The 12,210-nt window shown below is 37.0% G+C and overlaps 1 long non-coding RNA gene across 1 annotated transcript in view; it reads right to left on the reverse strand.

The window, feature by feature from the left end:
• Positions 1-12,210, reverse strand: part of LOC309514019 — a 113,176-nt gene that overhangs the window by 50,612 nt on the left and 50,354 nt on the right. The window lies entirely within an intron of this gene.

Raw genomic sequence — 12,210 nt, forward strand, 5'->3', positions numbered from 1 at the left:
TTTGCTGTAAAACTTGACTGTTCTGTCACAGGGAATCTTCCTCATGTGGCCGTGATGTGACCAGGCAGCTGGCAGCGGCAGAAAGCGAGGCAGGTCACAGGTGCCAGAAGAATTATCAATCTCTCACTCCCACGGCAAACAAGCACAAACGCTTCCCCTCCCACGTGCAGCCTGAAGACGGGAAAGGCATCCACCTAGGGCATGTGATTCTTGTGCTGAAGAGTGAAGGTAACTGCTGACCCAGTTGGAAAATGGGCATTTGTCCCAAGGTCATACGCCCACACACCCAAAAGGTTTTGTTTGTTCGCAAACTGCCACAAGCCATCTTTTGCAGCCCTTATGCCAGGTGTTCACTAGAAAGGGAGTTCTCTGTGAGGGAATGTAGGCAATGCTGGCTCAGTCGGAGTTACATAACAAAGCCTCGTGGGACATATGCGCGTATAATGAATGTTGCCGTTATTTGTGAATTCTGTTGAACTGAAGTGGAGCAAAGGTGTGACGCACTACGCTAATACCCTCTGGTAATAATGTCTCTGTTAAAGTCACTGTAAGATCAAAATTAGCAATTCTTATTTTCTATGTAATTTTGCAGTTTTTATTGCACATCATTATTTTAACTTCATGTAATCTTTCACCAGAATAACTTACCTCTCCGTCTTGCATCTCTTCTCTGATGATGTGTTTACTGGCGTGAGGGCGGGACAACCTGTCACTCACATGACATCACAGCAATAGCAAACCACACAAATCCAATCAATTCCCCATGGACAAAATCAAGTCCCGCCCTACAGTTTTTTTTTTTTTTTGTTCACTCAGATATACGCTACAAAAGGGAAAAAAGTCAATAGCAACTTCCGATTCATGCCGACTTTAACAGTCACATGTCGTTTTTACTATGTTATATTATGTTACATCTATCGCAGCTTAATGTGCAGAGAAAACTACAGTATAAAGACTCGTTCACAAGGAAGGGACAGAACGCCCTAAGCATGCTCATTTTAACGAGAGATGGCAACTAAAGTTTAGAAAAGTTTATGCAAATTTAAAACGTTCAGCAAATGTGGAGCGACTTGATGTAGCAGACCGAAGTAAAGACAGTAAGTGGAGGTCATGTGATCAGTCTGCTGTCAGATTTTGTAGTCGATTTCATGTAGCCTACAGTATATGTTCTGATCAAGTAAAAAAAGATGCATGGAAAACATGATAGATTTTGTTGCGTAATCGTGCTAACCATTTTGCGTTCACGACAGATAGATGGACACAATAGCAAAGAACAAATAATGCTGTATATTTTTTTTGTGATATAATGTGCAGTGCATTATATACAACCATTTTGATGATTTGGAAATACATGGAATGACATGTTGTGTCATGTTGTGTCAATTGTAGTGATGTTGTTCTAAGATAGAAGATGTTCATTTTCAGGTCACTACACATATCCTAGGCAATTTTATTTTGCCATGTTTTGTCAGAATTTCTCTAAGTTATTCTACTGAAAGAGGCTTATTGAACCTCACATGCCATTTTGGATTTTTACTTAGCAAAGCTAGTATAAATCAGTGGGTGATGTTCACCGTCACTAGATTCAGTGTGACAAGAAATTAAATAGTTGAAAATAGACTTCATACATGTAAAGATGATAAGGACCCACAAGCCATGAGCATGTGGGTAAAATGGGAGATCATTTTCCATTCTGCTCACATTTGCTAATGCAGTGCTGAGCCACAGGGTCTGGTGGCATAGCTGCCACACTACTGCCCTCTCCTGGTCACTTGTGTGTATCGTGTTGAGTTGCACCAAACTCCATTAACAGTTTTGTCCTAAATCCACCCTTTGAAAAAAAGAGAAAAAATCAGAACAGCTTTGTTTTTGTTTCTCATTATTGATATCATATTGCATTCCACAGCAAAGAATCAGTTCATTTACCACAATGAAAATGAAAGCAGATCATTACATTTCCACCAAAATTGAAAACAGGAAAAATAACTGACTTATTAGAAACAAGCTATAGCCTATTGTAATAACTCCTTGTTCTCACTGCTAGGAAATAACAGTGCATGTAGCTGTGCTGCTGAAGACAATTAATTTCTAGAGAGAGCATATATTAGGTCCCATAACTGGCTGGTACATCATGATATAATAAGAGTTCAAAGCTTAAAACTCATTCTAACCACAATAGGGGCAAGTAACAGCTCGGTGATGCCCTATAGGCTACTCAGTTCTACTGTTCACACCAACACAAAAGTTCAGTCCGATTTTCACATTCAATTTGTCACAATTTAATATGCATTTTCATTCTCTGACAGCAGGTGGCGCTTACAAAAAAAGCAAAAATACCTTGTTTTCCCCCGGTACACAAATCAAATTTGAGAATTAATTCAAACCGTATTATTTACCATAGACTGTAAAAAATAAATTAAAAAAAAGGTATATTTTCAAATACCGCCACCTACTGTCAGAGAGTGAATTATAGTTTTAATTTTGCCCCTCGGCATTCAGATATTTGCACTCACTATGGTGTTTATCAAACAACACCAAATACAAGAGGAGAGACAAAACAGAGCCCTTCCCTCTGATATTCAGTCGCTTAGCAAAAATACTGTTCTTGAACGCCACCAAGTCGTAGTAACAGCGGTCTGTCCATGTGACCTAAATCGTGAAATGTTAAGTTGGCCAGCTTTATTTGCAGTGCAATGGAAAATAAAATAGAACAACTCTACTTAAAAAAAAAAAAGACACATCAACAACCGTTCATTCAAATGAAAATGTTTATCGCCCCGAATTTTCACACCAAACATTCGTCTTGGTGTGAACAGGCCTTAAGTCACCCATTAAAGCTTACTGACCCTCACAAGAGACCTGGACTCCATACAGAGAGCACTCTGTCACTGCAACACACCATCCAAGCTCTCTTAAACCATTCCTTCCCCCCAGTGTCTCATGGGATTTCCCCTGCTGTTACTCTGAGTGTGAATGAAATCCCCCTGTTGCTCTGCCATTAGGACTGGCCACAGTCCAGTAACTCTGACTCAGTGGCTATTCATGACTTTCTCTATGCAGTCAGCAACTGCTACAGATACAACCTGTCAAACTATCACTCTCAATCTCCACGTTTATTCAGAGTCGAATCATCTGAATCATTGTCCTTCTCTGAAGTAGCCTATTTCAAAACCTGAAACATCTGATATGACACTGAGACTTAAATAGAACTGAGAACCCAAGTCTCCTGAACAGTGAAAACATTTACCACTTGGAAATGTCCTAGATCTTCCCTTATTATGCATGAGTCTCCTCTATGTCCTGCGTGTGTCCCTCTCACGATGGCGAGTCAAATGTCGCTTATATTCCATGCATCTTGATTCAAAGGAGACGTTCCGATGGGAGCGCGGGTGGTTGGGGTTTATTCCATAGGTCTATCCAGAAACAGCTGTTTTACCTCTAATTAAAGGAATGTAGCAGGTGTCACCTGCACCCCAGCAGTGTGGGGGCACACCTGGTTGAATTAATTTGATCCAAAGTGATTCAGACAGGGCTGCCTGAGCTCCGGTGTGGCATTCAGACACTCAACACACATTAGGCTGCTGAAACTGAGCACCTGCTTAGCTGGATTTGCAAAAGTGCCCCATGCAACAGCAAAAAAGAGGCCTCAATCCTAACACACTGACCCTTGGGACACAGTTTAGTGAGGTATGGGGGAGGAGAAGCCTGTTTATACCAAGGAGGTCTGGAGAAATCTATCTGTTAGCATTCCTATTTATCTCAATGGTAGTTGCATTAACAACAGGAGACCCGCATGGCATTTGTTCATGGCCATTCATTTCGTTTACGTCTTATATTTGGTTCAGTGACTTAAGAAAAAAAAATCTCGTGTAAAAACAATGTGTTCATTTTGGTTCAGAAATTTTAAAATACTTTGAAAACTTTCAAATTAATGTCATGTGATGTAACCAACAGTAATCATAGAAATTCACATTTCAGCATACATGTGAGAGAAAACGTAACTATGTTACAAGGTGGCAATTTTGCATGAATTCGTACAATGTGAATCATAAGAACATACAATTTTTAGAAAAAAAAGTAAGCATGAAGGTCCCCCTCTAAACATAAAATACGAATACACAGGTCAGATTTCACAAAACTTAAACATTGGAATGCGCCGAAATGCAAAACCAAAACCACCTGAAGGCAAGCCTGCAACTTTAGCCGAAAAAAGTGTAACGATTGCTAACGCGGTACACAGGGAAGGAGACAAGAGTCTGTTTTTTTAATGGATGTCAATGGAGGAGAGGCTTCACTATGCTGAATAAACCGCTTTTGAGAGGAAGTAGCTTATCATTTAATAAATCGACATCCCATCGGGTAATCTTCAACATGTTTGCTCTTAAAAATTAGTTCTGGATTGATCTATTTTTAGAGTTTACACACACAAAAAAAATTCTGTTTTATAAGACAAGTCACGTAAAATTGCGCAACAGGTGTGATTCGGTTTACGGCACTTTTCATTCATTTCTATGGTATCCGCAAACAGTGATTGACTGTCGCACAAACTCTGAATGAAATTCAGTGACGTCAAGGCTTTATATCAAGGCACACATTATCCATGTTAGTCGTTATGTTTTTTTCCAATGGTAAAGCCACGGACCCTCGTATCTCGCAGAAATAAGACCATCTGGCAAAACTTCTTTACATGAGCTTGCATTTCCGGTCTCCAGCATTTTCCATGGAAAAACTACTTTTTGCCCCATAATTATAATTACAACATCTACCAACATGGGCTAACTGCTAATGCTACCCAACAAATCTTGATTTATCCACCTTATTTTTAACGCAAGCGCGGGCGTCTTCCGCTTATCTGTCATGCTGCTTGATGTTGTTAACTGGTATTTGTTATCATACTATTTTAATTTATTCTCATAATAATAAACAGACTGGTTTGTAGCACAAATGGCTGCATAAATTGGGTCAACCGGAACCGGAAACACTTTCCATAACGCACAATTTACTTGGTACATTGTAAGAAGAATGGCATCTACGTTAATATTAGTCTGTCTGTCTCATCCTTATCCTGAGGTTATCGTAGTCAGCCGGATCCGGTCTGTAGATGGTGGGCCTGCGCCAAGACACAACCACAACACAGCCGTGTGAATGTCATGAATGAATCATAATCACAACGTTGTTTGTTCATTGGCCAGAGGAGAACTGCCACTGTTTGCATCATTTTCCTGTAATCACTATAAAGCTGCTTTGAAACAATCTGTATTGTATAAAGCACTATATAAAAAAAGATGACGACTTGACTTGACAAATAGTTTGATCATTTACTGCACTTTGCTATTCTTCTATTCTTTGTTATACATTTTTCACGTTCTCAGGAAATGAGTTTGTAGAAAAGAAAATAGGCCTTGCATTGGAATTTTATCTACTGTTGTTAAGAAGACGAGGTTCATGAATGCTGTTTACTCATTTAAAGCTTTCCTTTTTGTGATTTCACAGTGCGTTTAACTTTAGGACCTTCATTTGTCACCTCCGCAGGGCATCTCCCATGTCCATTATAGGAACAACCGTAGAAGTTTGCAACCCTTAACCTTTAATAGTTTTTACGCATTCATAAATTGCCTTCAAGATGCACAGGGGCACTGCAGTGGTCATTATTTACATTGACAGGCTGCAATGTGGAAGGAGCACAGGGATGCATTCCAACATAGTGGGATGGATTCCATCAAACATTAAAAAAAATAAAAAAAGAACCAGTAAGCATACTGACCTTCTTTTGTAGAGGACTAGACAATCGAGGGACAAAAAAATGAAAAAGAAAAAGTCAATTCTGGCACGTGATTAGGATTATCGATATCCTGGTGTTGTTTTTTGTCATTGTGACAAACAATGTTTTTTGTTTTTGTGTGCACTTTGGTGTTAACATCTGCCAGGTATGTACGCTATGTCAATTTGTCTGAAATGCAGCCTGAGGAAATGCTGTGCATTCTAGTGCACTGGTTTCTTTTGTGCCACAATAATGCATTAATTTCATGAGTCAACAGGCTATGACTGGCGGCTTATGTAGAACTAAACAGTGTTTAATTGGATTCTGATCCGCGGCAACACAACTGCAGGGCTGTTTGCCTTTTTTCCTCTTTCGCTTTTTTTCCGAAGCACCTAGAGCATAATGGAGGCGATTACTTCCCCACTCGGGTGGCTTGGTGACTTGGTATTGTGAGCCCCTGGGAAGGTGCTGTTTACGGTCACACTTCACATTGCCCTGATGCCCTGGAAAAGAGCCTGGCAGCAGGGCCAATGCTGCTAATGCTGTCAGTTGCTGCATTGGCACAGCCGAGGCCAAATAGGTGTCATGCCGGGATTAACCTTAAATTGATTACGACCACAAAGATCATCTCCTGGCTGACTGACATGCTTAGGACACAGTTCATTTCACAACCCATGAGTGAAATCTCAGGACTACCTTATAAACATCAGGCAAAAGCAAAGCATGTGTTTTTTCACTAAATAAACCCAAGTATAATTAATCATTAAATGGACTCATTTAAAAAATAATAAACTCCAATAGTTACATATACCTATTACCTAGATTTGAATAAATACTAAAACAATAAGTCACATGTCAGGGAGGGATCATACAACTTCAGATGCAGTTTTCAGAAGACTCAACATCCAAATAAAAACTGCTTTAAAAGCATGGCAATGTTTACAATGCTGCTTTATTTTATATGAATTTAATATATCACAAAAATATTATGATACATCACCATGCCTTACACAGAAAATGCAATATGTTTTGAGTTCCTCCTTTGTTCTCTGCAACTATCCACAACGGTAACAATGCTTTTATGCTTTTATGCTTTTATGACTAAGGTTAAGGTCAGGAACAATATATACAAATACATTATATAAGACACAATCCCCACATTCTCTCGATTGCTTGTGTACCTCACACACATGTCTACAAAATCCAGTGCAGCAATATTTCATACATATATAAAAGTGATAAATTAGAACAGACTTGCTACATAATCCCTGAATTTATAACAGCACACTTGTATTGTTCGGTCGCACTACATGCTGAATAAAGCAATGATAATGTCTCCATTAATGCCCTCTTCAAGCCTATTGCAAAAACCTCTTTTATGAAATATTCTCATCTTCAGACTTTTTTTGGAGCCAACCACACCACTCCAGGAGGCTGAACTCTGGCCTGGCCTGCCGGATGAGGCTAAGGCATGAGGAAGGTGAAGTGCTGAAATGTGCTTGGGAAAACAGCCAGCAGGTGATGTGAGTGTTGACAGCCTACGGACGGGCATCATCATCAGGCCCTCGACCTTCAACACATCCCCTCCTCGTCCCCTTCCTCCCCGCAGCGTGAGCCACATTTGAATAATACATTCTCCTCTCCAGCAGAGACAATCCAGCCTCCTCCTATAACCAGGGCTAAACAAGTGTCTGTTCCACAGTGCGACACATGTTTACTACAGACCCCAACACTAAGCACAAATGAGGTCACATGGGTCGGCAATTGAATTGTTTTGCAATGCATTTTTTCTTAGAAATGCTGCCCATGACCATTTCATCACTCACCGTTGCCACATGCTGCACACTTCCTCATAAATATGAATGTCGACACATTATTTTTGTAATCTGGCAGAAATATGTACACTGGAAATCTAAACTTGCACAAGAGGTTGACAAACGATAAGAATGTCTAAAGTGTAAATGTAAAAAACTCAGGCATATTAAAATCTAAATGTTTTTTTATACCTGCTTTTGTCTTTTATCGTGGTTATCTCATATAATTGCGATTAATAGTGGTTATTCGATCTAATCGCAATTTTTTTAGATAACCGTGATAATTGTACAGTTTAAATTTCAAGCACATTTTGCCAAAGATTATTAAAAAAGACTGTTGTTACTAACAACTCTTAATAATCTTTGGCAAAATTGCTAGAGTACAGCACCACTTGTTAGAGTAAATAAAGATAGTCTAACACAAAGTATACAAAGATAGGTTTAATCAGACTGCATTATATTATTATATTATATGAATTTTTACAGCATTTAAGTAAATATTACCTATTTTATTATAATTTGTATTATTATATTATATGATTCCAAGTAAAAAATACTTATGGTTTATATTTTAAGTGACATGAACAAAACTGAATCAAACATTAAACACAATTACTTGTATAACAATTAATCATCATCATAAAGCATGTGTGATTGTGACAGGCCTATACCATGTTTTTGGACATACACTGTTACAAATATTTTCATTTAATTTATAATTTAATGTTTTTATACAGTGTTTCTTACGTTCACCAAGACTGCATTTATTTTATCAAAAAATACAGTAAAAACAGTTATATTGTGAAATATATTACTGCCATTTATTTTAAATGGCAGTAATAGTAAGAGTTTTTATCATATAATCATGTTTTCTATGTTAATATATTTTAAAAGTTTGATTTATTCCTTTGATCAAAGCTGTATTTTCAGCATCATTATACTCCAGTCTTCAGTGTCACATGATATTTCAGAAATCATTCTAAAATGCTGATTTGACGGTCAAGAAACATTTCTTGTTATTATCAATGTTAAAAAGCAATTGTGCTGCAAAACATTTTTGTGGAAACCGTGATACATATTTTTCAGGATTCTTTGATGAAAGTTCTAAAAAACAGCATTTCTTTTGAAATAGAAATATTCTTTGAATTAGAAATATGCCTTTACTGTTTTGATCAATTCGTTTTTTTGTTTTTTTTTTAAGCACGTACTGATCCAAATCTTTTGAATGGTATAGTGTATACTGTTCAAAAGTTTGGAATCACTATGTGCATTAGATGTTTTTTATGTTTTTATTCATTACTTAAATGTAATATATATATATATATATATATATATATATATATATATATATATATATATATATATATATATATATATATATATATATATATATATATATATATATATACAATATTTGTGTTTTACTGTAAAAAAAATGCTGTTCTTCTTTCTTTCTATCAATGAATCATCCATACTAAAACTTGGGATTCATCAATCCATTTTAACATGATTTTTTTAATCGTTTGCCATCCATTAATTAAGTTATTTTTCCATCTACCCTGCCTTTTCTTAGATGCGACATGGCTTTTTGTTTTAAACTCTGTCTAAAGAGCCAGTGTCTCAGAATGTCCTCTGATAAAGTTGAAGCTGGTGTTTAGTGTGTGTGCTGGTCCAGCTGAGCACCAGTGAGTGATCTGTTTCGCAAGCTAGAGATTCTTATTTACTCATTCTTGTTGTGTATCTAGGCCAACCACATTTCTTGTGGTTAGATCAAGATTGCTTTCTTCTTTCTTTTCGTCTTCTTCTCTCAACAGAACAATAGACTGATGAGCTTCAATACGAAATTGTATATCAAATATGCAAAGTATTTGAAAGTTTTTGCAGTTTAATGAATTGAAATAAATAGGTCCGGTGTTGTCTTACTCTTTATGCCTTTGTATTAACAACTTACAACTTTGAGTAAAAAAATGCTTGAGAAATTTAAGGTAATCAGTTTCCACATATTTGTCTAGTAATGTGAACAAGCTTGTTAAGTAAGCCTAAACTGTTATGTTTGAGGTCAGTGGACTTAAATCTTTAAGTTGACTTAACTAAGTACTAAACTTGCAAAATGAGTAAACAATAGGACTCAAGTGGTAGTAAGTTTAATGATGAGATCATTTACTTAAACATTTTTAAGGAGATCGGTTTGCATGTTTGTGAGATTGAGATTGTGACAAATTAGATTTTACAGGTCATTTTTAAAACCAAAATTTGACAAAAAAAAAAACGGTTTCACTTTATTTTGATGGTCCCTTTAACACATTCTGTTGTCTCTAAGTAACTGCACCTACATGTCTACTAACTCTCATTAGAGTATTAGTAGAGTATGAGTAGACTAGTAGGGTTAGGGTTAGAATAAGTTGACATGTAGTTGCAAAGTTACTTATAGTCAGTAGAGTGTCTGTTGGAGGACCATCACAATAAAGAGTTTGCAGATAGATATTCCACTAATACTCTAGTGAGAGTTAGTTGACATGTAGTTGCAAAGTTACTTACGGTTAACTGAATGTTCTAAAGGGACCATCCAAATAAAGTGTTACCAAAAAAACTACATCACCAGCTGAAACAAGTCATTCTATTGTTATTTCCATACTTCATTAAACCACATTTTCATCTGTGCTAATAATAAAGAATGAACCAAATTAGCACATTAGAATGATTAGACTGAAAATGTTTTCTAACCTGGAGTAATGGATGCTGTAAAACGGATTGTGCCATCACAGTTAAAATTTGAATTTTAAAATAGCCTACATGAAGATATAATTTTAAAATACAGTATAGGCCTATATAAAAAATGTTATTTCAAACTGTATTAATAATTTACAATGATTAATTAAAAATTATTACTATTTTGACTATTGACAATTAAATGAAAATGTCTGATTCTAAATGTAACTGTACCATATATAAAAAAGCATTTTTATAGGGGACTTGCTGCATTTTTAAATTAATGTGAATTGTTGAGTTTCTCGGCCTTACGTTTTCAATGCATACATAACAAACAGACACACACCCATACACAAAAGGTAACCACTGCAGTGTTCACCACTATTAAAATCTCATGTAAAACCTCACTGTGCCCCTCTAAACACACTCCTTCACAGATCATCTAGCTGTGCAAACATCTGATTCTTCAACAGCTGGCTCTTTTCCACAGAACAGTCTGCTCAATGGCCATGGGAGAAATCAGGGGAAAATTAAAAACCAAACAAATGCTGTCATTTAAGTAGCACACAAAATGGATTATCGCATCAAAGAGTGTCCTTTCCAATTCTAGCGGTCAATATTTGCTCCATATTACACTTCTGCTGCAATGCTGATCTAAAAGAGACAGCTGTATTACATGTCCACCATCCAATCCACTGGCCTAGTTTGAAAACATGCCTGTTGATTCAGCAGCAGAAGGTTACGTGGACACAGAGGTAATAATTATAGTTTTTGTTATATTGTGCTGCAACTTTTTTTTTTCCTGGGAAATTTCAATATTTATTGAGGCTTATGGTTTCAGATCATTGTTTAGCCCTTCAACAGTGCATCTCATGAAAGCTGTAACAACGAATTAATTATTTAATAGATTTTTGTAGTTTACATAATACAACACCGGGTTAACAAAAGGTCATGACTGAGATACCTAGTAAATGCCCATTTTGCATATGGAAAACAGACCTCAGATAAATAAACAATAGTTCTTCTTACAAAAAGAAATATAGGCTATTAGATATCTCTTTCTCGTGCATTGAATACGTTGCATGTACTGGAAACAACCTGGCTGTTAAAAGTGGCACTTGGTGTTTTATGCCCCCAACGGCGCCTTCCAGGCAGCGAGGGGATGGGTATAGGTTTAAGGTTGAGGGTAGGGTTAGCTGCCTCTAAGGAGCCATTGGGGGCCTAAAACACCATCGAGCGTTAAAAGTTGCAATTAGGATTTGCCTGTAGCCTACCAACAGTGAAATAAATGTTAGTCTGCCCCGACCCAGATTCCACTCCAAAGTATATTTTAGAATGAGCTCATCCCCAAAATGGCTTAATTATCATAGAGAAGAAGAAAGTCAAGTTATATTTTTTCTTTACCATTTGGGTTGATTACATCCTGAGCAAATGGTCATCATAAATTGTAGAATGGGAATGGGTGTGGGACACAGAGAACCATCTCAGAAAATGGGGTGTCACAACTTCATTAACATACAGACCACAGCTTTTACAAAAGGAGCAATTTCATTTACGTTAAGAGTGGGAAACTGTAACAGGATAAAAAGTTTGAGATTTGGATGTTCATGGGTTCATTCTGACGCCGGTGAACTCACGTGCTTCATGTACTTTGCCACTGCTATATGCTGCAATAAAACTTAATCTTTGAGATCTTCAATGTCCTCATCGTTTTTTCTTACATTAGCGAGCCACCCAGAGAGGGATTTTTTTTTTCAAGTGGGAAAGATAAGAAAAAGCTGTTTTGTCCGACGTACTGTGACCGTTTCATCTCTAAACTTTTTTGCGTTGTGAAATTTAAAGCCCAAAGGATTGTGGCCATGGTTAAGAAGCTTGAGATAGTGTGACTGTTTTGTTCATTTGCTGTTTTTGCTTCATACAAAGTAA

The sequence above is a fragment of the Leuciscus leuciscus genome (genome assembly GCF_965113295.1).
Source record: "Leuciscus leuciscus genome assembly, chromosome: 1".
In the NCBI taxonomy this organism is placed as follows: domain Eukaryota; kingdom Metazoa; phylum Chordata; class Actinopteri; order Cypriniformes; family Leuciscidae; genus Leuciscus; species Leuciscus leuciscus.